The sequence below is a fragment of the Girardinichthys multiradiatus genome, chromosome 14 (assembly GCF_021462225.1).
Source record: "Girardinichthys multiradiatus isolate DD_20200921_A chromosome 14, DD_fGirMul_XY1, whole genome shotgun sequence".
NCBI classification, from domain to species: Eukaryota; Metazoa; Chordata; class Actinopteri; order Cyprinodontiformes; family Goodeidae; genus Girardinichthys; species Girardinichthys multiradiatus.
In genome coordinates, this window is record NC_061807.1 from 10,647,272 (window position 1) to 10,674,293 (window position 27,022).

The 27,022-nt window shown below is 38.9% G+C and overlaps 1 long non-coding RNA gene across 1 annotated transcript; it reads left to right on the forward strand.

Moving 5' to 3' along the window:
- The first annotated feature begins 24,387 nt into the window (after positions 1 to 24,387).
- Positions 24,388 to 24,935, forward strand: LOC124880968. The gene is made up of 2 exons (XR_007041510.1): positions 24,388 to 24,790; positions 24,867 to 24,935. It is a non-coding gene; the product is annotated as an uncharacterized LOC124880968 (long non-coding RNA).
- The last annotated feature ends 2,087 nt before the right edge of the window (positions 24,936 to 27,022 follow it).

Genomic DNA, 27,022 nt, shown 5'->3' on the forward strand with positions numbered 1-27,022 from the left:
CATGTTCTGGTATGAAACCTGGGACATACAGGTTTGACAATTAAACTGAAACACCTGTCATTTTAGTGTGGGAGGTTTCATGGCTAAATTGGACCAGCCTGGTAGCCAGTCTTCATTGATTGCACATTGCACCAGTAAGAGCAGAGTGTGAAGGTTCAATTAGCAGGGTAAGAGCACAGTTTTGCTCAAAATATTGAAATGCACACAACATTATGGGTGACATACCAGAGTTCAAAAGAGGACAAATTGTTGGTGCACGTCTTGCTGGCGAATCTGTGACCAAGACAGCAAGTCTTTGTGATGTATCAAGAGCCACGGTATCCAGGGTAATGTCAGCATACCACCAAGAAGGACGAACCACATCCAACAGGATTAACTGTGGACGCAAGAGGAAGCTGTCTGAAAGGGATGTTCGGGTGCTAACCCAGATTGTATCCAAAAAACATAAAACCACGGCTGCCCAAATCACGGCAGAATTAAATGTGCACCTCAACTCTCCTGTTTCCACCAGAACTGTCCATCGGGAGCTCCACAGGGTCAATATACAAGGCCGGGCTGCTATAGCCAAACCTCTGGTCACTCATGCCAATGCCAAACGTCGTTTTCAATGGTGCAAGGAGCGCAAATCTTGGGCTGTGGACAATGTGAAACATGTATTGTTCTCTGATGAGTCCACCTTTACTGTTTTCCCCACATCCAGGAGAGTTACGGTGTGGAGAGGCCCCAAAGAAGCATACCACCCAGACTGTTGCATGCCCAGAGTGAAGCATGGGGGTGGATCAGTGATGGTTTGGGCTGCCATATCATGGCATTCCCTTGGTCCAATACTTGTGCTAGATGGGCGCGTTACTGCTAAGGACTACCGAACAATTATTGAGGACCATGTGCATCCAATGGTTCAAACATTGTATCCTGAAGGCGGTGCCGTGTATCAGGATGACAATGCACCAATACACACAGCAAGACTGGTGAAAGATTGGTTTGATGAACATGAAAGTGAAGTTGAACATCTCCCATGGCCTGCACAGTTGCCAGATCTAAATATTATTGAGCCACTTTGGGGTGTTTTGGAGGAGCGAGTCAGGAAACGTTTTCCTCCACAAGTATCACGTAGTGACCTGTCCACTATCCTGCAAGAACAATGGCTTAAAATCCCTCTGACCACTGTGCAGGACTTGTATATGTCATTCCCAAGACGAATTGACGGTGTATTGGCCGCAAAAGGAGGCCCTACACCATACTAATAAATTATTGTGGTCTAAAACCAGGTGTTTCAGTTTCATTGTCCAACCCCTGTAGATAGAACTATGCAGGATGACAGAAAAAACTCAGTTTGCCTTAAACCCAACAGGAAGTCCTCCATATTGAATCAAAGACAGTTTTGTGTTTATAAAAAGAAAAAACAAAAAGGATTTGCCCAAGAGAGCTATGGTTGAAAAGTTGCACACCGTCATTCTATTGGCTGACCGAGCTTACCGAGCAAACAGGTCGGCAGATGATGCTGTTAACTTAGGTCTACACTTCATCCTGCAACACCTCGACCGTCCAGGGACGTACGCCAGGATCCTGTTTGTAGACTTCAGCTCGGCCTTCAACACCATCATACCAGACATCCTCCACCAGAAGCTCACCCAGCTCAACGTCCCAGCCTCCACCTGTCAGTGGATCAACAGCTTCCTGACAGACCGACAGCAGCAGGTGAGACTGGGGAGCATCTTCTCCCGATCCAGATCAATAAGTACTGGGGTGTGTTCTATCCCCACTCCTCTTCTCTCTGTACACAAATGACTGCACCTCATCGGACTCGTTCGTGAAACTCCTTAAGTTTGCAGATGACACCACTGTCATTGGACTGATCCAGGACGGTGATGAGTCTGCATACAGACAGCAGGTGGATCGGCTGGTACACTGGTGCGGTCAGAACTACCTTGAACTCAACCCACTCCAGACTGTGGAAATGGTGGTGGACTATTGGAGAACACCACCCCCATACACCCCCCTCACCACTGATTCTGATATGATTGCTAGGAGATGATACGACTTTAAATGGGATAGAGTGCAAAAAGAATTTGCAAGCAGGGAAGAAACTTGAGAGCGCAGTTTTAATTCAAACAGAGAGCAGGTTTGCCTGCATGGAGGATGAAGCAAGCAGGAGGAGAAATTATCTAGGCAAGAAGCATTAGATCAGAGAGCAGAAACAAAGAGAACAGAGTATATTTGAAAGAAAGCAAATGTTTTGAGTGCAAGCAGAATTAATTCCTACTCTCAAATTGAAAATAGGTGCTCTTGATTTTTGGGTTATACTCCCTAACCCGCAGCCTTATCATCTCCTCTACATGAACAAAAGAGTCCAAATTCAGCCTTAAAAGGTCACCAAAAAGTAATGAAATGCTAGTTCTTCCATTCAAACTACAGCACGACTCATAGATGGAACCAGTACTTTCTGATGGAACCAGTTTGAGATCTTTAGATATTTCCATTCTTTAGTTATGACCAGAAATGTACAGTAGCGGGAGACCCGACATTAACTTGTTAAAATACTCTGATTAAAGCATTGACGTTTAAGCATTCATAACTTGCTGAGTTTAGGTCCTATCAGGGTGAGACACATAAGGTTCTGTTCAGCATAACCAGTACTTTGGAACTCCAGTACTGGAGATAGCTACCATCTGTAGCTATCTTCAGTCAGAAATTAAGGTGAAGCCTACTAATGTTTTATGAAGTTCTTTTAATGTGTCTTCACAAACCAACGTAAATGCTAGAAAAAGAAAATTCAATTCAGTTTTATTTATATAATGCCAATTCACAACACGTCATCTCAAGGCACTTTACAAAGGGTCTTTAATGGTGTAGGGTTGTTCGGGAGGTAAGAATAAACTATTCAGTGTTAGTTTGGCCATTTAGAATGGGCTATGTGTAGGGGTACTAAGTAAAATAATAAACTGATAAGGTTTGTCCTAGAGCCCACTGGTGGCCATTGTTTTACTAAAAACCACAACGATTGAGGGTACCCGTCTCTGTCAGACTGATTATAACCATTGGGGAAAAAAAGTGGTCGCACAGGTAGCAGAAATGGAGGGTGTGTTTGCACCTCAACCATAACTGAGCTGGTTTAGACTAAACCTTTGCAGTGTTGGGAACACAGCCATGGGGACAACATGAAAGTCCAGTACAAACTTTTCTGGAACTTTCAAAATAAACCGCATTAACCCACTTCCAGCACAGCCAGGAAAAGGGGTAATAGTGGACTTCCAGTGACGTCACTGTTTTGAATAAAACCCCGCTTTTGTAAAGCTTTTGTCTCTTCCACACTGGTCCCCCGGCGGATCTGGAAGGAGAGACACGGCGCGCTAATGTGTCTTTGCTGGCAAACAGACATAACTCTTCAAACTGGATCCAATCACGCGATCATATGAACTAAGTTAAGTACGAATTAATTGCTGTTTGTGTATCTGGTATTCATTCATGAACGGGTTAATTAAGGTACAAGCGTAGCTTGATTTTTCTCTCTGAGGTCGACAGAAGCAAACTGTGTTCCAGAGAGTTCCCAGCAGAGACCCTGTCTCTACGACAACGAGTGGCGCAGTTTTCCCGGTCTGAAGGAAGGACAGCAGGACCGTATCACCGTGGTTACAGTTGTAACGTGCAGTTTGGCTGGCCGATAGAACGAGCCGCCCCACCCAACAGCAACAGAGGTTAGCTGAAACTAACCCTTTGTTCACTGTGGATGTTTCTTCAAACTTCGTCGCCCTGGACAACCTTTCCTCAGTACGGTTCACCTGAGAAGTTAGGTTTGGACAGAGAGAGAGAAGTAATTTAAGAATGAAATGATCTAAACACTTTTTTTGTTTTATGAAGTTTGGTTTTGTTTGTGTGAAACTCAGCCATCTTAGTGCTAGCAGTTTATCTGCTCAGCACATGTGCTCAGTTTGTGTTCTGTGTTTGTTTTAAAGAAAACTTTATTTAAAGGGTGATTTTAAAGACAGAAGATCAGCCATAACGCGCCGACCATGCTTATGCATTTTAACCCTTTTATTAGTGGTATTTTAAAGGTATGTGTTTGATTCTGATGATAAGCTACAAGCTTCTTTTGTTAGCTTCAACCGCTAACAGCTAAGTGCATTTTAACCCTTTTATTAGTGGTATTTTAAAGGTATGTGTTTGATTCTGATGATAAGCTACAAGCTTCTTTTGTTAGCTTCAACCACTAACAGCTAAGTGCATTTTAACCCTTTTATTAGTGGTATTTTAAAGGTATGTGTTTGATTCTGATGATAAGCTACAAGCTTCTTTTGTTAGCTTCAACCGCTAACAGCTAAGAACACTTGCTTGCTTGCCAAGATCATTTACCCGTAAAGGTTGTTGGTTTTGTAGTAGAAAAATTTTATTTCCTAAAGAAAGAGAACGATGATAACCATTCAACCAGCTTTATTAATTTAGCCTTAAGGGAGACAGGTCTTTCAGCATCAGACGTGTTACTGAACAGAGCCGAGACCAAATCTGATGAGACAAAGGCTGACCCCTCTTTATATCAGTTTGGCAAAAACACCCATGTGGCCTGGTACCCTCCTCTAGGAAAAGGAGAGGTGAGAATCAACCTTTTGTTGTGGAAAATTCTTTTAGTGCTCCGAACTTCCCTTTAACTCTCTCAAACAAATTGTTTGTTGAACCAGCAGGGTTCCAGGGACAGGAAGAGAAACGAGACACCTTTGTTCAGGCACATTCCCCTTCAGCTTGTAAATGCCGTGGGGATGACCAGCAGGGGGGGCAGAAAGGAAAGTGGAAGCCATTGTCATTTCAGACTTGGTCGTCACCTCAGAAGAATAAAAGCAATTTAATTTATTTCATTAACAATCCCACACTTCCGATCATAAATGGAACGTGTTTCATGTGTGATCGACACTTATTTAAGGCAATAAAAAAAATAAAAAAAACTGAATAATGCAATAAAACGAAGACATAAAAAGAAAACAGTCATCCTCTGTGTGAGCGAAAAACCTGTCAGACGGAAATTAAAACACATTTGTGTATCAACAAACAATCAGGCAGGAAAATACTCACACCACCCCTCCGCCAAAGCGGTCACCAACATAGTAAAGGAATGACCAGCAATAAAAGAAAGAAAACAGGAAAAAAAAGAAATGCAATAAAATAAAAAAACATGATACTCAAATCATCAACACTCTGTGTGTTCATTAATCTTACAGAAGCATCATTAGAATCAAGAAACAACAAAAATGATAAATGTAATGTTCATTAAACAGGAACAAAATCATCATTTGAATAAATGGAGATTAAACAGTGGTAAAATCAAAATCACCATTATGAGTTATTGAAGCTGAGTCATCAGGGCCATAAGGAACCCCTTTCAGAATTATGTTTAGAAACAGGAACTCTAACCTGCTGGAAGTTAGGCTTCCATAGTCCAACTAAACAACGGTGGAAATGAACACATTCAAATTTGTAATAATACCATAATGATAGATATCAAGCAATAACCATGAAAGTTAGATAAAAGCATCCGTGATTTCCTCCTCAGAGTCAGTCTCGCTGTCAAAGTGGGAGAAAAGAATTAGGCTGACCCTTGCTGTCCAGGCAAAGGAGCGCCTAGTATCCACCAAATGATAAGAAATTATGGAGAATAAGCATCATGGCGCATATTTGACTGTCTCTCTGTTGCAGACGTCACCAGTCCATTGTCCTTTGTCTCAATCTCATGTAAGTGAGAACAATAGGCAGAGCCTTCACAGCACTTTGCTAAATTTAATTTCAAAGTCCAGTTCTCACGCTTCAAGTCTCCATCACTCTGTGGGTGATATGCACAGTGTGTTTGTAGCCCAAAAATGTATCTCCTCCATCTACAGAGGAATCACAACCATTCTATGGTCTTCAACAGCGCAAGAAACAAACAGATTTTTCTGTGTTTCCACAACACCAACAAAATGAAGCCTATGTCTTCCTTCAGGAGTTTGCTATGTAAATGCAGTGGTTCATTATTACCCTAGGTGCTTAATTACATGGAACTTCATCAAAACATCCAGCAAAATCAAAGAGAAGTAATCTTCTGACTCCACCTAGTATACTAGCAGTGACCATTAGTTAAATATTCTGAATATAAAAAAATGTGACATATGATGTTTGAGGAAGGCCTGATTACAGGTAAATATTTCCATAGTTTCAGAATACCCAAAGAAAATTTCAAAAATGGTCTAATCGGTGGAGATGTAAAATTTCACAAAAGAATCAACAACATACTTTCAGACAGGTTTTCAGAATGTGGTCTTAGGGAGCTATGCACCATTTATATAAACAAAGTACAACGTCTCTTTCGCATTGTCACTAAGTCCTCACTGGAAGTATGAGCAACCCTTTTTCCCATGAGTGCTAAAACTTTTGTAATTCCATGTTACTTTATTCTTTATTCTGACATTTCCCCTCTTCTGGCGCAGGGTCCAACCCATGCGACAATCCAGAAAAAAAGTTTAAAAAAAACTTCTAGGAACCAGGATCACATTACATAAAACCACAGAAATGAATTCTGACAAAACTATGTGTTACTATGAAATTACCAAAAGCAACATAAATAAAATCCAGATGTTTCCAACTGCCATTCAGTTCCCGTAACAACAAAACGCAAACTTCAGTTGTTGTGCAATTCATCAATGTCTCACTTAGAAATAAGTCCCATATCATCCTGATTTGTCTTGTATGAAGATGAGTATTAGATTAATGGACATCTAATATAATTTTGATGCATAAACTCTACAAATTTAATCTAATAAATAATTCCCACCAAGTATGAAATCATGACTCAAATTCTTTATCAAAAATATATTCCTTACTTTTGGCATATCTTGAACTGTCAGTTAGCTTAATGGCACCAGGGAAAACTTTCAATCTAATAAATCACCAATGATTCTGCATGCAAAACGAATTCTTCAAATTAATTTAAACTATTCAATTAACCTTTAAATAGTAAAACACATCAATCTAAATGTCATGCTACATCCTTAATTATTATACAAAAACATGTTCTTAAGGCAACAATCACTACAAGCCTTTTGTAGTGATTGTTGCCATCTCCAGGATTAAAGGACTAATGTCTCAGCAGGACCTTGAAAAACTAATTCATGCATTCATCTTTAGTAGAATTGATTACTGCAACAGTGTCTTCACAGGTCTGCCTAAAAGGTCGATCAGACAGTTGCAGTTGATCCAGAACGCTGCTGCCCGCGTCCTCACTAGAACTAAGAAAGTGGAGCACATCACCCCGGTTCTAAAGTCCTTACATTGGCTCCCTGTAGCTCACAGAATAGAGTTTAAAATACTTCTGTTAGTCTATAAATCACTGAATGGCTTAGCACCAAAATACATTACAGATTTGTTGTCAGTGTATCAACCACCCAGACCTCTCAGGTCTTCTCGCTCAAATCTACTTTGAATACCCAGAACCAGAACTAAACATGGAGAAGCAGCTTTTAGTTCTTATGCTCCACTAATCTGGAATAAACTGCCAGAAAACTGTAAAAGCACCGAAACCCTAAGTTGCTTTAAATCAAGATTAAAAACGTATTTGTTTAGAGTGGCCTTTGACTGTGCCATCTAGGTATGATTAGTTGTGTTTTCAGTCCAATTTTCCTTTCATTTTCTTGTCCATCATTCTCAGTCAGTCAGTCATTCTCTACCGCTTATTCCATAGTGGGTCACGGGGGAGCTGGTGCCTATCTCCAGCAGTCTATGGGCGAGAGGCAGGGTACACCCTGGACAGATCGCCAGTCCATCACAGGGCAACACACAAACAACCACACACACACCTAAGGGCAACTTAGAGTGACCAATTAACCTAACAGGCATGTCTTTGGACTGTGGGAGGAAGCAGGAGTACCCTGTGAGAAACCACGCATGCACGGGGAGAACATGCAAACTCCATGCAGAAAGACCCCTGGCTGGGAATTGAACCCAGGACCTTCTTGCTGCAAGGCAACAGTGCTACCAACTGTGCCAACGTGCAGCCCCTTGTCTGTCATTCTATTCTCTTTATTTTACTTTTTTAAATTACCACTGTTGTTTGATTTTATCATTTGATTTGTTTTTCTGTGTCAGTATCTGTGTTTATTTTCTTTGTGATTGTATTGTAATTGTATGTACAGCACTTTGAGTGTCTCGTTGCTGAAAAGCACTATATAAATAAACTTACCTTACCTTTTGATTCTGTTGTCTCTTAAACAGTGTTAAAACTCAGGAAGGGAGGTGCTGAGCGTTACCATGACAGCAAAGGCATGAACCAACCTGGTAGGTGGGCGGAGTCAGGCAGAACTAACCTCTGATTGGCATTATGGGCGGGACCCACAGTTTCTTCATTCCAACCAATCTTAGTGAACCTTAAACTGCAAAACTGTTAACATGCACCTACCTCCGAAACAAGCTGCTTCTTATCTCTCCTGAAAACTCAAAGTTTTAATCAATCTGGGATTTAGAAATATTATTCTAAACATAGATTATTGCTTCATGCAACATATAAACAAACATTCATTCCAACAAAACAAAGACAAAACACCAAAGACAGACAAATGACCAGATTTGAAGCTTCAAGAGTTCAAAGAAATTTTTAACATTCTCTTTTCAAAATATGTTTTCTCAGCCATATCTCTTAATGCTGTAATTGATCAATTTTTTTATCACAATCTTCAGGATCCTTTTAAAATGAGTGGACGTAATCCAAAGAGATCTCAAACTATTTAGAAGCACAGCAACAGTTTTCTCTGACATGAATCCAAATTTACTGATGCTGAAACCTTTTGCCAATTCTTTGTACTGTAACTCTGTAATAATAACTACAATCCTGAGAGTTATTGTTATAATTCCCTTTTTGTTTGGCTCAATTTGATTGCAGCTGCATTCAAGAATTTATCTGCTCAGGTTAAATGCAAAGAAGTATTTTAAGTCGGCATTGACATTTTTATGCAGTGTTAAACTTAACCAAAAATTAAGCTAAGAAGCTTGACTCCAAACTGGACTTTGTTCCATTATATCGTTTCAAAAGGAGAACAGACATCATCTTCTTTAATTTGGTTATTTAAATTTTGAGAGTTGGGGAGAAAATTATTACTAGAACCCCTCTTTAATAATCTAAATGCTGATAAATGTTCCAATAATTGACTTCTTAGTAATCTGAAATCACCTTGTGTACCTTTGTACTCCTAGGTATTCTTTTAATCTTTAAACCCTAAGAAATCAAACAAGGAGACTGGAGTTTGAGCTGATCGTCCTCTTTAGTGTTGAGAGAGCCTTTATTTCTTTTCTTTTCCTAAAATAAAGGATTTTACTTGTCTTTATATTTACTTGTCTATAAAGAATCCTAGCCTTGGATACAAAACAAAACTCTTCAGCCCCAATCTGTGTTCCCCAGAATAGAAATTTTGAGTATTATTGCATTTCAAAACCAACAAAATGACTAGAACTTATCATTGGCTTAGATCTATTTTAATAGGTAATTGGTCTACCTTTAATTAAGTCTTATCATTTTATGGACCCAAAAGCTAAGGCTCACGGGCTTCAGGAGTCCAGGAACCACAGGTTGACTGCAGAGCTTTCTGCAGAGATTGAAGGATTGGATAAATATCTCCAGACCTATTAGTGTATTATTTCTGGCTTGGAGAATAATCAGATTTAAAAATTGCAATCACTAGTTCACAGTCCCTAATTTATCCCACATCATATTTGCTCCTAACGCAGTTCATAAGAGGTTTCAGACAAACATTATGCTAAAAAACCAAGAACAAAACAAAAACACAGATCTGTTTTAAAATAAAGAAAAAGCATGTTTACAAAATTGGTACTGTGGTGGAAAATAATTCCACAGTTCTGAAGGCCTTTTCTATGCCGAGTCTTTTAAGGAACATGAGATTTGTTTAATTTTGTGTGGTACCACTGTCCAATCAGATTCTCTCTTACCTTCAAAAATAACCCAATTTTTTCATTCTCATTTTAAAGGTTTGTTTTGCCAAGGAAAATGTGTCTAACAAAACCAATTACTCTCAAATGTTTTAAAAGTTTTAGCTGGTGGTATCTTAGAAAACAACAAGTGTTTAAATATTTCTATGCAACACAGAACTGATTAGGTTTCCTTTCCTTCCCCAGAGGAAAACAAAAAGAAACTGCAGAACCAAGCCTTTCATAGTTTTTGTCAGGACCTGATATAAGGTACAGTGTAAATAAACATACTGCATGAATCAGAAGAGGGAAGAAAAAACACTAATATAACTTCTTCCCAGCAGCTGCTGTGAAAAACAATGAATTTGTACTTTCCATAAGCGTCAGTTAGCACTTGTGGACAAAAACTACACCAAACTGTAAATACTGTGTCAGAAACTGTATGAAGACCATCTGCAGTAAAACTAAGCCTATTTTAATGAGGTCTCTACCCATTAGATTTATGGGATACAAACTCTGACAACAGAAAATAATGCTTGAAGGAGAAGCCCATCAGGTGTTACGCGATGGGTTTTGAAAATGTTCCTTCATGAGATCTGTCCTGAGAATAACATAGAAACACATGGTTACTGCTGAGTTTTGGAGATGTTGTAACTTCCTCTGCTTTTTAATAACTTTAAATAACTAGAATAATTGACCCTGAATATTCCACGACGAAAGAGAACTTGCTTCTCTAAAAGAATTAACTGTAAAGTATGAAATGAGCTAAGTTATCACCCTTTTAAAGATACTTTTCTAACCCTAAAATAATATTTTAACCCGTTATATCTGTCCACGTCAAGCAAGCATGTCACATGAGCAGCGGTTAATAAGCATTCTTCGTTGCAGAAAATAGGAAAAGATTTATGCAAATGTGTGTGTGTTTGTACGTTACCCCCATCAGTTTCTAAATCGCTCCAGAGTCAGACAGTCATGGCACACAGTCCTCTATCAGTCCAAAAAAAAACCAGGCCCTTCCCAGGTGTGTTGGTGGGACATTCACTCCTTCCTTGTCCACTTTAACTTCTCCAGGAGGGAGAAAGAACTTTGCTCCGGCCTGTTTCTCTTCTGCCCGCATAAGATGTGCTTTCAATATAAATCCAGTGTATTGCTATTCTGGCTCTGCAACAGTATGGATCGTTGTCCATCTCAGTGGGTTTGGGGCCAGACTTCTTCTGAGTTTCGTTCTGGTGGAAACTCACACTGTCATTTGCAGCAAGCAGGCAGGCAGGCAGAACCTCTCTCTTTCAGGCCATGATGAAGAAGCGTCTCTGGTGGAGTAGCCATGGGAAGGGCAGGTTTCTAAATCTAGACTCAAAAACGCAGATGTTGAACTCAAATCCCATGTGTGTGTGTGTGTGTGTGTGTGTGTGTGAGAGAGAGAGAGAGAGAGAGAGAGAGGCAGAAGAAAAAGTTTAGTATAGGTTCAGATTTTGCACACAGAAATATTATCAGTCAGTCAGTCAGTTGTCCACATGCCTGTTACTTCCTTCAAACTCTACTTTCTGTGTCTTCCACATTCTTCCTTCCACAACATGCACTATACTCCATTCTAAAACAACTTTCTTTTCCCATCTCTAGTGCCCCTTTTCATTCTTACCTTTTTTTTGACTGATTGCAATATTTAAGACGAAAGAAACTTCCTGCAGGTAAGTTTTAACTCTTTAACCCCTTAATTGATACACTCTGTGATTTTGGTCCATATTTTTTTTCCATGTAGTCAAACATTTCTCCCCGAGGAGGTGTCTCCTTAGAACTTGTCAGACCCATTACACACCAGTTAATGGGGGAATATTCCTTAAAACCTGTAGACATCTCCACAGGAGATCAAAGCTTTCTGGCACTCTGCCTTCCCTCCAGCCAAGTAGTCAGGAGAGCCTCATTCAACAAGGGCTCCTAATAAATTGTCCAGAAGAGCCTCACTCAACCACACATAGGGGGGGAGGACTTTGTCAGCAAGCTACTGATCAGTTCACAGTCATAACCACCAAGGGAGAGGACATGGAACAAACCGTTGCTCAACCGCACACAGCAACGTCCTTTACGCTGTATGTTCTAAGGTGGAACAATCCAATAACACTCACCCTCGTCCTCAGTAGAAAAGTTGTATAAATTTAAGCTTTCAATTTAATTAATAGGGCCTTTTCAATTTGGTAGAAATTCAAAATGTTGAATCTGGATATTCTGTTCTAATTTGTTTTTAGGTTTAAACCCAAACTTGGTAAAACAAATAATGATAGTAATTTTTAAATTATGCTGATTCAGGATCTCACCGTCTCTGAGAAAAAATGTATCATGTTCTTTCCGGATTCCAGTCCTGAGTCTCCAAGAACCTCGACGCAGAAGTCCTCCTTCCCTGTAACAGTAAATCGGGGAATGAAACAAGGAAACTCTTCCAAGGCTGGCCTAGCCCTTCTCCGTCGATGTCCTCTGTTATGAATAACCTTTATTAATATGCTTATAACTGTTTTTCCCATTTATACTATATTGAAATAAAATATAAACTCTAATGTTTCCCTTTTGTTACAATAGGATAAGAATGCTCATAAACACTCATTACAAAGATAAATGGCCCAAGGTTTGTCATAAATGACCTGAAGCTGGGGCACTGGGGTAGATAGTGGAGCAGCTGGTATAACTGGGTTGATTAGAAAGCTACAGCACACTTGGATTAAGGATGGACACCCGCTACTACAAAATCTAACAGATAGACACCACAATGGTGACACATAGTCTACTGATAATCACTGAGGGAGGGAACATCCATTGCATTGGAGTGCCAGATATAAAAACTATATGTGACCTTTTATCGAGGCTCTTCGTCATCCTCTAACAGACGATGACGGTCCGAGACGGGAGCCTCAGCGCTGATCTCTGTAATCATTCCTCTGCCTTAATTTAGATTAAAGGAGCTAAAAGTTTGAAACTGGTTGAGAGTCGTTCCTTTAATAGTCTTTAGAGAGAGTGAGTGACTGTTTCCGGGGTTCCAAGTACCAGTGGAGCTCCGAGGCATCTGACCGCCAACAGGGTGCAGTAGCTCGGACACCTCAGAGGAATTCAGTCAAGGAATCCTGCCACGCAACACCCAATTGTAGTAGAAAAATTGTATTTCCTAAAGAAAGAGAACGATGATAACCATTCAACCAGCTTTATTAATTTAGCCTTAAGGGAGACAGGTCTTTCAGCATCAGACGTGTTACTGAGCAGAGCCGAGACCAAATCTGATGAGACGAAGGCTGACCCCTCTTTATATCAGTTTGGAAAAACCCCATGTGGCCTGGCACCCCCCTCTAGGAAAAGGAGAGGTGAGAATCAACCTAGCTTTCACGCTGACATCTCGGATCCTCTGCAACAAATTTTTTGTTGAACCAGCAGGGTTCCAGGGACAGGAAGAGAAACGAGACACCTTTGTTGAGGCACATTCCCCTTCAGCTTGTAAATGCCGTGGGGATGACCGGCAGGGGGGGCAGAAAGGAAAGTGGAAGCCATTGTCATTTCAGACTTGGTCGTCACCTCAGAAGAATAAAAGCAATTTAAATTATTTCATTAACAGTTTTCAGTCTAGTAAAATATTTCCCGAAACATTATTTTACTAAACTTGATAACTAAGTAAACACCATTAAGCCCCATTTCTCCAGAAAGATTTGGTTCTTTTTTTAAATAATATTTCCTTAAATATTATTTTACTACTTCCTTAATAATATTTCTTTAAATATTATTTTAATAAATAAAGGCAGCTAATTAAACACTGTTGCGAATTGGTCATCCAGAAGGTTGGTTTTATACAGCAAATAATTCTTAAAATATAATTTTATTAAAATAATATTTTATCTGATCTTGCATTGTGAATGGTTGTTTAAAGGTATGCCAATTATTGCCTAAGTTGTTCCAAGACTAACTTAACTTCACTTCCAGATTCTTCAAGATAATCCTTGGTTCTCAAACATAAACATTGCATGTTAATGTTGCATCACTCTTTTGGTCATGATTTCAACCATCTTTAATCAACTTGTTTATATTGTACGTAGCCCATTAGTCTTCCTTATTCTTTAATTCTGCTTGGTAGTTTAGTTGGATTGTTTTAGCATAGTAAAGAGTTTGTTGATTGAAATATATTTGACTTTGAGTTGACTTATTTTTGTTAATAAATTCTTGTATTTTAAGAAATTGTTTGAATTCATTCCATGTGTGTGCAGAGTTTTGCTGTTCAATAATGTCAGAGCTTGGCTCATCCATTTCGATTTTGTCCAAATACCATCGCCTTACTGGGCTGGTATTCACAGGACAACCCTTAACAGACTGAAATATTATTTTATAAAATATTAAAGTATTAAAAAGAAATATTAAATAATATATTCATATTCATAATTAAAACAGCAGCAATCCCTCATACTGAGCATGCATGTAGCGACAGTGGAGAGGAAAAACTCCCTTTTAACAGAAAGAAACCTCCAGCAGAACCAGGCTCAGTGCGAGCAGCCATCTGCCACGACCGACTGGGGGTTTGAGAGGACAGAGCAGAGATGCAAAGAGAACAAAGAAGCACTGATCCAGAAGTACTTTCTATGGGAAGGAAAAGTAAATTTTAATGGATGTAGCTCCTTTAGTTGTTTCATCTAGAAAGAAAGAACAGATAAACTCTGAGCCAATTTTCAAGGTTAGAGTCTGCAAGAGAGCACATATAATTAGTTACAGTAAATGCTCAGCCAGTAGCTATGTCTAGGAGAGAAAAAGGGTTAAACACTGAAAGACAGGGCTATGTGGATCATCGGTAGAGGGTGAGCTTTAAGTTGCTGCCAGCAGAAGCTTGGACGATGCCCGCCTCCAGAAAGGTGTCACAGGTAGACACAGAGTTAGGCCAGGTGTAGCTTCTAGGAAGAGAAAAGAGAGAAAACATAAAGTTAAAAGCTGAAATAACAGCAAATAATGCAAAACTGGAGAGTAGTATGAGAATGTTGCAGAGAGAGTGAAAGCGGTCATTATGTCCACCAGCAGCCTAAGCCTATAGCAGCATGACTACAGAGATAGCTCAGATAACCTAAGCCACTCTAACTATAAGCTTTATCAAAAAGGAAAGTTTTAAGCCTAGTATTAAAGTAGACAGGGTGTCTGCCTCACGGATTAAAACTGGGAGCTGGTTCCACAGGAGAGGAGCCTGATAATTAAAGGATCTGCCTCCTATTCTACTTCTAGAGACTACGAACCACCAGTAAACCTGCAGTCTGAGAACGAAGTGCTCTGTTAGGAACATATGGAACAATCAGATCTCTGATGTATGATGGAGCTAGATCATTAAGGGCTTTAAATGTGAGGAGGAGAATTTTAAATTCTATTCTGGATTTAACAGGGAGCCAATGAAGGGAAGCTAAAATAGGAGAAATATGATCTCTCTTTTTAATTTTCATCAGAACTCTTGCTGCAGCATTTTGAATCAGCTGGAGGTTTTTAACTGCATTTTGTGGACATCCTGATACTAAAGAATTACAATAGTCCAGCCTTGAAGTAACAAATGCATGGACTTGTTTTTCAGTGTCACTCCTGGATAGGATATTTAAATGTTGGCAATGTTCCAGAGGTGAAAGAAGGAGATCCTAGAAACCTGTTTAACATGGGATTTAAATGACATGTCCTGGTCAAAAATAACACCAAGATTTTTTACTTTATTACCGGAGGTCAATTTAATGCCATCCAGGTTAAGTGATTGACTAAGCAGTTTTTTTTTTAAAGACTCCGGTCCAAAGACGACAACTTCTGTCTTGTCTGAATTTAGAAGCAGAAAATTTAGTCATCCAAGTTTTTATGTCTTCAAAACATGCTTGTAGTCTATTTAACTGGTTGGGTTCATCAGGATTTATGGATAAGTAAAGCTGAGTATCATCAGTGTAACAGTGAAAATGTATCCTATGCTGCCTGATAATTTTACCTATTGGAAGCATATATATAGTAAAGAGAATTGGCCCAAGTACTGAACCCTGTGGTACTCCACAACTAACCCTGGATTTATTATTTACATGAACAAACTGGAATCTGTCAGACAAATAAGATTCAAACCAGCCTAGCGCTGTACCCCTGATCCCTACAGCATATTCCAGCCTTTTTAAGAGAATATTATAGTCGACTGTATCAAATGCAGCACTGAGATCTAACAGAACCAGAACAGACACAAGTCCATTATCTGAGGCCATAAGAATATCATTAGTGACTTTCAGCAGAGCTGTTTCAGTGCTATGATGAGCTCTGAAGCCTGACTGAAACTCTTCAAACAGGTCATTGGTGTGTAAATGCTCACACATTTGATAAGAATTTTAGATAAGAATGGAAGATTGGATACAGGTCTGTAATTTATTAATTCATCTTGATCAAGCGAAGGTTTCTTAAGTAAAGGTTTAATTACAACTACCTTAAAAGCTTGTGGTACATATCCATTTACTAAAGATAGATTAATCATATCTAAAATGGGGCTGGTAATCAGAGGGACTCACTTCCTTAAATAATTTGGTTGGGATTGGGTCTAACATACAAGTTGAAGGTATAGATGAAGCTAATATTTCTGATAACTCAGGAAGCTTCACAGGATCAAAACAGTCCAAACACAAATCAGGTTCTACAGTTATTTCCAATGTTGTCTCACTCAGGATGAAGGAATAATCTTCAGGAGTATGTCAAAGATTTTATTTTTAATAGAATCAATTTTATTTAAGAAGAATCCCATAAAGTCATGACTGCTGAGAGCTATGGGAATGGATGGCTCAACAGAGCTATGACTCTATGTAAGTTTTGCAACTGTACTTAAGAGAAACCTAGGATTATTCTTGTTCTCTTCTATTAAGATGAGAAATATGAGAAATAAGCTGTTCTAGCTTGGTGAAGTGTCTTTTTATACAACAGTAGGCTATCTTTCCAGATTAAGTAGGAATCCTTTAGATGTTTAGAGTGCCATTTTCTCTCCAATTTTCTGTCAGTCATTTTCTACCGCTTATTCCATAGTGGGTTGCGGGGGAGCTGGTGCCTATCTCCAGCAGTCTATGGGCAAGAGGCCACCCTGGACAGGCAATTTTCTAACATTGTGCTTTAAAGTACGCAGCTCTGAATTAAACCAGGGAGCTAGCCTGCTACGAATTATTACCTTCTTTTTCAAGGGGGCTGCATTGTCTAATGCATCACGCAATGATGAAGTAACACTATCAACAAGAGAATCAATTTGTGAAGGGGAAGAAACACAATTATTGCCCTCCACTGTGTTTTCTGTGATAATGAGGAAATTAAAAGTGGAGATTCTTTATAGGTTGTTAAAGCATTTTCTGATAATGATCTACTATAATGAAATTTTATTTCAGGTGTGGAGTACTCGGTTAAATTAAACTCAAAGGTTATTAAAAAATGGTTAGACAGGACAGGGTTATGAGAAAATATTGCTATGTCTTTACACTCTATGCCATATGTCAGCACAAGGTCCAGAGAATGAAGACAAAGGTGGGTAGGTTTGTTAATGTTTTGAGCAAAGCCAATTGAGTCTAAGATAGCATTAAAGGCTATATTTAGGCTATCACTTTCAGTGTCAACCTGAATGTTAAAATCCCCCACTATAATAACTTTATCTGTATTTAACACCAAATCAGATAAAAGGTCTGAAAACTGATCTAAAAATTGAGAGTAAGGGCCTGGTGGACGGTACAAATCAACAAACAGAAGTGGTTTTAGTGCTTTGCAATTTGGATGAGGAAAACTAAGGATTAAATATTCAAAAGAGTTGTAGCTATTGATTGGTCTGGGACTAGTCAATAAATGGGACTGAAAGATGGTTGCTACTCCTCCTCCTCACCCAGTATTTCGAGGAATGTGAAAATTTAAATAATTAGTAGGAGTTCACTCATTTATAGTAAAAAAATCCTCTTGTTGCAGCCAGGTTTCTGTGAGGCAAAACAAATCAATCTGATTGTCACAAATCAGGTCACTAACTAGCAAAGTCTTTGAAGAGAGAGATCTTATTTTCAGTAAGCCACATTTAATTGTTTTATTTTTCTTTTCGGTCAGAGTTGTGTTTATTTTTATGAGATTTTCATGATTTCCTCCTTTTACATTATTTTTTAATCTATTAAATTTTGGTCATGGGCGAGACACAGGTTTTAATAGGGTAATGGGTGGGTAGCAGTACAGAAGCTGCAGAGAGGAGTGTTAAACTACGACCCTGCTTCCTGGTCTGAACCCTGGGTTGTCAGAGTTTTGGAGAACTAATAAATTCGGCCAGATTCCTAGAAAGAAGAGCTGCTCCATCCAAAGTGGGATGGATGCCGTCTCTCCGGATCAGACCAGGTTTTCCCCAAAATGTTCGCCAGTTATCAATGTAGCCCACATTGTTTTCTGGACACCACCTAGACAGCCAGCGGTTGAATGACAGCATGCGGCTAAACATGTCGTCACTGGTCAGATCGGGGAGGGGACCAGAGAAAATTACGGAGTCCAACATTGTTTTGGCAAACTTACACACCGGAGCAACACTAACTTTGGTGACCTCCGATTGATGTAACCGGGTGTCATTACCGCCAGCGTGAATAACAATCTTACTGTATTTACGCTTATCCTTAGCCAGCAGTTTCAGGTTGGATTTGATGTCGCCCGTTCTGGCCCCTGGCAGACATTTGACTATGGTCGCTGGTGTCTCTAGTGCCACGTTTCTGACTCTGGAGCTGCCAATTACCAGAGTTGGTTTCTCAGCGGGTGTGTCACTGAGCGGGAAAAAGCTACAAAAATGCTACATTTATTACACGTACCATTATCACTAAAGGAGGCAGAGGAGTAACTGAACATCTGACAGAGAGAGGAGGAGACTCAGAGAGAGAAACAGCAGAACGGGTAGTCATGGTGGAGCTAAAGCTAACGCTAAGCTAGCAACCCCTTACCACTACTAGAAAAATCGTTTAAGACACAGAGAGTCCCCAAACGTTAAAAGTAGCAACAGAAAATATGTGTTTTAACATGTTTATGTATTAGAACAAGTAAGAGGTATCACAGTAGAGAGAAATCAGATCAAACGAGAGAGTCACACACCAAACAATCCTCCGAGTGCAACAGTGAAAACAGGAAGTGACAAATACGCCTTACCACACCTTCACAGCAAAAGACAATGCTTGTGACCACCGGTGTCTGAATGACTAGTTAACATCACAAATCAACATCTTACACATTTGTTTGAACAGCACTTAAAAATAAAACTAACAACTCATACCTCATACCAATCTAAGCTGGAAACTAAATGGAAGGACAATCATTTATAATGGAGTTGACAACAGCAATAAAATTCCAGTAAGGAAGACATTCTGACCAAGCAATGGCAGACCGTTAAGCCAGAGAAAAGATGTAAGCAAACTTCCGCCGAAGACCTTCAATATAAAGCATAATAAACAAATGTAACCCAAAAAACAAGAGAATTAACTATACTGGCCATTTTAGTTCACTTATCCTTATAAAAGATTTTAATAGTGGTTTGTTACAATAAATATTAGTTGCAAATAATTAAAAAGAGAACAGTGCTCCACTAATGTCAAATAAAACATTCAATTATAAGGGAATAAACAATTTATTATGGAGAGCCGTTTCATGTGAAATTAAATAAATAAATACTGCTACTGATAAATTATTAACAAATATTCCATGAAATAAATAAATATCCCCATGAAATAAAACAAAATAAATATGTTAAAAGAGATTTTCATCTTATTTTTTTCATCTTATTCATTTCAAGATTTATTTAATTTACTTAAATATTTATTTATTTATTTCATAATGCAGTTTTATTTTGTGACACTTTTATTTTGTAAAGCTACTTTACGTATTTCAGTGACCGTTACTTTTTAACCCCGTTTTTCATTTTAAGCTCTTTTTATTTAATGTTCTTATATCCAAATGAGGGGGCGGAGTTTTATCTGTGGGCCTGTGCTGGGACAGCAGGGCCGAGCTCAATTCGTGGCTGTGGCCGGCAGAAGCATGCCAGAGGAATCCCCTGGCTCCCTCCCCTGGTGCCAGTGGTCCCCTGCCACTGTTTTTGTGGAAACCAATGCTGATTATCGGCAAACACGATGTCATTATTGTTATAGCCTGTTACTTTTAAATGATGATGTCTTTATTGGTTATTATTTAATAAACAGCGTTAGACCCATAACATAAGGCGGCTGTATTTACTTGGGTGGAAAATAAATAGCACTATGTGTGAAAGGATGATAAAACTTATTGCACAAACAGCTTCCACAAAAACAGCAGCGTGGCAGGCTTTTAGCGCCCGTCTGGCACCTTGTGGCATCCTCGCAGAATCCCCTGGCTCCCTCCGGCATGCTGTCTTCTGGCAGGCAGCGGCATGCTTCTGCCGGCCACAGCCACGAATTAAGCTCGGCCCTGCTGTCCCAGCGCCGCCCCACAGATAAAACTTTGCCCCCTCATTTGTTATAAGAACATGAAATAAAAAGAGTTTAAATTGAAAAACGGGGTTAAAAAGTAAGTCACCGAACTACATAAAGTAGCTTTACAAAATAAAAGTATCACAAAATAAAACTGCATTATGAAATAAATAAATGAATATCTAAGCAAATTAAATAAATCTTGAAATGAATTAAATAAAATAAGATGAAAATTTATTTTAACATATTTATTTTTGTTTTGTTTCATGTGGATATTTATTATTTCATGGAATATTTAGTAATTTATCAATAGCGGTATTTATTTATTTATTTAATTTTGAATGAAACGGCTCTCCACAATTTATGAGTTTTCGTAATTAATTTTTATTTCAGAGAAGGCGTGAGGTACTTTCTCCAAACTGTCCAGGAGATGGCGACAAATTGCCCTTTAATATCTATGAATGAAAAATACTTGTTCTTTTGGAGGTTTTAAATTAAGTTTTCCTGAACATTTCTGCTTATAATTTTACCTGAACTAAAGAGAAATAGCAAGGACAGATCCTAGTGCTGTGGTTAGAGAGTAAGGTTATCTTTAATGTAATTAATGCCTGTGAGAAAACTGACTGTAAATAATACTAATGTTTTGTAGCAGCCCAGCCAGAGTCCTGACTTTAATCTGTTATGCCCCTTTTCCACTGGCTCGATTTGGCCTGACTCGGCTCGCTTCGCGAGCATTTCCATTACTCTTATTTCAGTACCGATACCTACTTTTTTGGTACCTCCTTCTTAGCAGGGCTAAGCAAGGCCGAGTTGGTACTGTACGTGACGTGAACAAACTGCTATTCAGTGGAAAAGGGGCAATACTGTGGAAGGAGGGAAAGATTAGGGTAATGGTAAGGGGGCCTTCATACCTCAACAACTTAAAGCTCATTACCAATATAAATCATCAAAATACCATTGGAAACAAATAAAAAAAAAAAACGTTCTGCAGGGGTTGATTACGATAATTATATAAACATATAATATAATAATGATATAAATGTCAGTATTTCACAAATACAAAACAGCAGTTACACTTCTTCAACTTCCTACGTACAAGTGCACAAATTGCATTCTTTGAGTTACACATAAAAAACCTCTTCCATTCACAGTTTTGCTCCAATTGTTTAAAAAAAATGGTGCAAAATAAATTCACACATCTGTATTAACATCTTCTCACAAACAGTTTTTTTTTTTTTTTCAAATTTCTTTTCTTTAAAAAAAAACCATCTCAATCAGTAAGTTGGATAGAACCCAATCACAATTCATTTCACAATGAATGACTATTTTACTTTCCCATTTAACAAATGTTTATTTCATAACGGGCAGTTAGACCTTTAAGAGCTTTACAAAAAATACAAGTTTTAAATCTGCCAATATATCTGGACTACTTTTTTGTGGAGCTGTTTAAATTTTCCACGACCCATGTGATCAGGTATGAGTAATATGTTAACTTTGTAAAACATGAAATTAAGAAACTTCAGTTATACAATTTACTGAATCACAGCCTCCTTTGCAGTATAAGTGTTTGCAGCTTGTCAACCGCTGCTCAACAACTACTTTGCTGCACTTTTTGGAAGGATGTAATGTTTTAAGAAAATGAGTTAGGAAAATGTGGGTTCTTGGTAACTGAGTCACTATCTCAGCATTGTGCTGGCCTAACCCATTAACTATCTATGTCCTAATGCAATGCATTGCATTCCATTACATGTCATAATTAGAACTGAGAAAATAATTGAACGAGGCTAAGTAGTGTCATATTTTGTTTGTAATAAAGCTTAAAAACATTTCTGTAGGTCATCATGAATTCCTCAAATTAGCATATTAATTATATTGTCTAGCATCCCTTTAATTCTCTCCTGATATCTTTGCTAACATAGAGCTATTTCATATTTCAGTATATCATAATGGCTGAATTCATAAAACAGCTGTTCTTGATCACATATGTTAAGACTTTCATTGTAAGAAAATAAATGGTGAAAGGACATAATTCATATCTCGCTTTTTCTAATCATACCAACCACTCAAAGCACTTTGCAGGTCAACCTCTTCATTGACCATATCTAACAAATCCCACTGTTCATTGAACTTCGAACTAGAAATAATTAAGGATGTGAGTCCCCGAAGTTCCAACCTCAGAAGTAAACTGAGTGCAGCATAAGTAGCCACCAGCATGTGTCCCTGATTGACTGTCATTCGCAGCAGTTCATACATGGGAGTTGCAAAAATGAACTCCAATCATCTATGGTGAGAGGTCAGTGAACAATAAAATATCAATTAGCTTAATTTGGCTGCAGTTAGTTGTAAGTTCTGCATTAATAATTTGCTTGCATTTACATTGCAAATAATAGCAACCCTTCTGAGTTATAAAGACAACCTAAGTAGCACCAGTGATATTGTACTGCACTTTCACAACCATTGCTTAAAACATTCAGATTGTTTATGTATGTGCATGTCACCCAGTGTCATTAAGTAAAGGACAACTATTGTATCTAGGAATGTTGGTTGTTGGCATTGTTTCCAACAAGGTGCAGATTTTAAATCTATTATTTTTACTGTATATTTTGATAGACTGCTGCTAACATTTGAACAGGGTGGATTTGAATGTTATGTGGCCAACAAAATTGCTGGCGTCATGTTATATGATCATAAGATCACCTCTTTGTGCCAAACCCTGTGAAGTTTACTTGGTATTGACAAGGTATTGACATAGTCAAAGACTTATCATACTCATTTAAATGGCAGAGCCCTAGACTCTGTCGGCTCCCAGAGGTCCACTGCTTCCTCCTGCCAAGACTGGCACCACAACTGCTTCTCCTGTTGCCTTTCTTCTGCTGCATGGACTCTGTTGCTGTTTCTCTCTTCCTGCTATTTCTCTTTCAGCAAATCCTGTAGATCTCCTCCATTTCTGGCCTCCTGTGCATGGCCTCCTGCTACTCCTTTCCTGGTGGTCCTTCTGTGTACCATTCCCTTTGAAAAACATAGAGCTGCTTTCTGATTTGTCGTTCAGTCTACACAGGTGTGGGTCATTTTTGCAATTAGCAAAAGCAACCAATAAAATTGTGAATATATGCAAATAAAGACATGCTAAAAGCAATAATTCCATGCCAAAATCCAGAGAAAAACATGCATTAAAAGCTTTACCCCCAGACATTTAGGGTGTTGCACTGTGATAGACAGGTGAAATGTACCGGGTGTATCTTCCGCTTCTGCCGGGTGAATGCTGGAGATTGACACAAGCCCCCAAGTGACACTGCAGGGATAAACAACTGAGGATGGACAGAATCTGACAAAATGTTTTAAATGGTAAAAGGGTGTGAATACTTGGCATGGTGCTGCATCTGAGTGAAGGAAGAAAAAGAGAGTGAATTTAAAAGAATAAAAATGAACATAGAAATTATGTGTAGTTCCTCCTCTATTGTGTTTCCTAAAGAAGACATGCACACCATGATGGAAACAACCCAAACGGTGTGTTAGCTGTAGTAACTTCTTTGTGTTGCCACATGAGTCCCTGTTGTTGTTGATAAGTAGATATTTAAAGTTAACAGTTTCACCAAGCTTAATGTGCTGATTGATGTTGTAACCCAGCTGTAAAATATGCCTGTTGAAGAGCTCAAAACAGTGCTGACTCTGATGAGTGAGAGTAATCTCAACGAGTCTTTCATGTCAAAGCGGTTTTTAGCCACACACAGAACTGGCAGCTCATGTCTTCACATGTCCCCAGTCTTCTAATTTCCTGTTTTCTCAAGCTCGTGTGGTTTTCACTTCAGAGATGTGCAGTTGTTTAGAATGTATAAAATTAGCTTATGTGAAGTTTGAAACCATATGAAACCATATGAAAAAAACCATATGAAAAAACAGCTGTCGGGGTCTGGGAGTTTCTGTTTGTTTTCTGTTTTTCTTGCCTGCTGTTTACTTCGCTCAGTCCATAGGTGGCGTCGGAGCTCATGGGTGCAGAGGTAACAGGTGTTCCATATCCTGCTGATTTGTACTAGGAGCATTGAAGCAGGAGGCTGCCAGCACTTCACCTGAGTGTTAGCCAACACTGATTTTAGGGCCTGGCTTCGTTTCTAGTGAGTTTCCTGACTCTTGGACAAAGAGTCTTCTGGATCAAGGTTCAAGTCTCCAGTGACCCTCTTCGTACAAACTTCAAGCTGGCAGCTTCCTTACTCCACGATCAGCCGGACCAAGACATAAGCGAACCCTGTTCACTCTCCAACCTGTTCTCATGCAAGTAGCTCCACCTGGCGCTCCACACCACCGTCTTACACATCTCTGACTGAGTTGAACAGGACTCCCCAGGAACCTCCCCTCCTAAGTCATCTCCAGTCCTGAGCTCCCAGACTCCACAAGTCTGTTTCCCCCTGGCGGCTCAGTCATCTCCTTCAGTAAGCTACACGTTCTACTGAATACAATATTCATAGTCTCACTCTGGACTCACCTGTTCTCCCCTTTTCTGTACAGTTGGTGATCTCCGGCTCTGGTTCTCTCGCCATTACTTCCCACCTGTGAAAATAAACCTTTTAAAATCTGTAAGATTCTCCTGAGTGTTTCCTGCATGTGGGTCAGATCTGTACCTAGAACCATGACAACAGCAGCTTGTCTAAAGTGGAAGCATTTAAAAAAGAACAAACACGTTTAGCCAAAACATTTAAGCAGTAAAACATTAATGTTAATTATAAACATTCATTTAAACTGACAGATTTATTTGAGAATACAGCAGTGTCTTTAAATGACTTCCTGCGTTAGATAAAAGTGAGATAGGTTGTAAAATCTGACATGGAGGAAGAGATCATCACAAGGTGGCGCTCTCATCACTCCTGCTCTGTGAGTAGCATTATTTTATTTACAATATTTTGTCCAGTTTGTAGCCACTTTGCTCCAAAATCAACACTGAACAATCTGAAGAGCAAATTAAATCTATATGACCCATTTTAACTCATTTGTTTTGAGCATCATATTTTTTTTTACTTTCTACTTTTTTTTTAAAGAAAATGTAAAACAATTCTTTTGAGGATTAGATGTAAAATATGAGAGCCTGTGACTGTTTTATAGATAAAACAACACAATTTTATTATATGACTTTTAGGATATAATAATGGGTTTTGTCACTATATCCTTATATTTTAGCCTAAATTATACAAATTTAAAGTTTGGCCAACCCACTTGATTTGAGATTTTAACATCCAGGCTGAATCTTCATATCATTAATAGTTGAATTATTAGAACCCCTCAGTGTTGTTCCATTCTTCTCTTATTTAGTCTTAGAGTAATGGTTTCTCAGCCTTCTGCTTGCAGCTGTGTGAGATAATATGTATGCCACACTGTTAAGGTTATGTCTGGGACAACAGGTCTCATGAGAGTCACCTTGAAAGCTGTTGTAGGTTATAGGAGAACTTTTACTTTGTCTAGTCAGAATGATTTGGCAGCACTACTGAGCGCATCTCCAATGCTGTAAAATCCTTCTGTCTTGCAAGATTCTAATAAAGCTGATTCTGAGTGACAATCATCAATCTCTGGATGCAAATTTTTCTACAACAATTTGGCGTCACGAACAGGATTCCTTGACTTATTTACTCTGGGGACATCGACGAAGAAGTGCCAGGCGCCAGCCTTGGAAGAGATTCCTTGCCTTTACCCCGCTTAGTGTTACAGGGACGGAGGACTTCTGCGTCGAGGTTCCTGGGTGACTCAGCACTGGAATCCAGAAAGAACCCGATTTTTCTCAGAAATGGTGAGATCCTGAATCAGCACAATTTAATAATTATTATCATTAGGTTGTATAAGGAAAAGAATACAAAAACAAATTATAAACAAAGGCCTGTAAATTAAATTGCAAAAATAGAGAAAATAATAAAAGGCTTAATAATAGTGACTTCTTAAATTTTAACTAAAAGGTTAAAACTAACAGTTTTCTACTGGGGACAAACAGGATCTGGGATTTTTCCCTCCTTGGACCAGGAGCGAGGTGTACGGACCTCGCTGGCGCGGTTGATGCCACGCTGAGCGCGGGTGAACAGTAATTCACCAGTAGAAACCCCTCCCTGTCCGGTTGAGTGAGGCTCCCCTAACCAGTAAGTTAGGGGGAAGGCAATTAGGGTGCCATAAAGCTCTAAACTCTTGTGGAGACGTCTGCAGGTTTTAAAGGAATATTCCCCCATTTACCAGTAAGTAAAGGGTGTGGCAAGGCTGTCAAGTATGGGACAACAGTTCAGTTCTAAGGAATTACCTCCTCCTCCCCAGGGAGAAACGTTAGATTTTATGATAAAAAAAATATGGTCCACAAAGCACTGAGTACATGAATAAATGGGTTAAATAATTTAACTTTCCTGCAGGGGGTTCATACAATCTTACAGTTTTACAGAGGGTTGAAAAAGCTATAAAAGAAAAGGAGGAAAAATTAGAGGGACAAAAGAAAATAGATCAAAAAGATTACCAGGCTATGAAAAAAGATAAAGCATGCTTAAAATGTTGGAAAGAGGAAGCTGAGAGATGCTAAAAGAAAAAAAACCTCTAAATTGATGCCAGGGAATCAGGATGACAGTAAAGACATGGGGGAGCGACAAAATAAAACTCTATCTCTGTACCTGTTCTTACCAACTTTGGTCCTAATACTGATG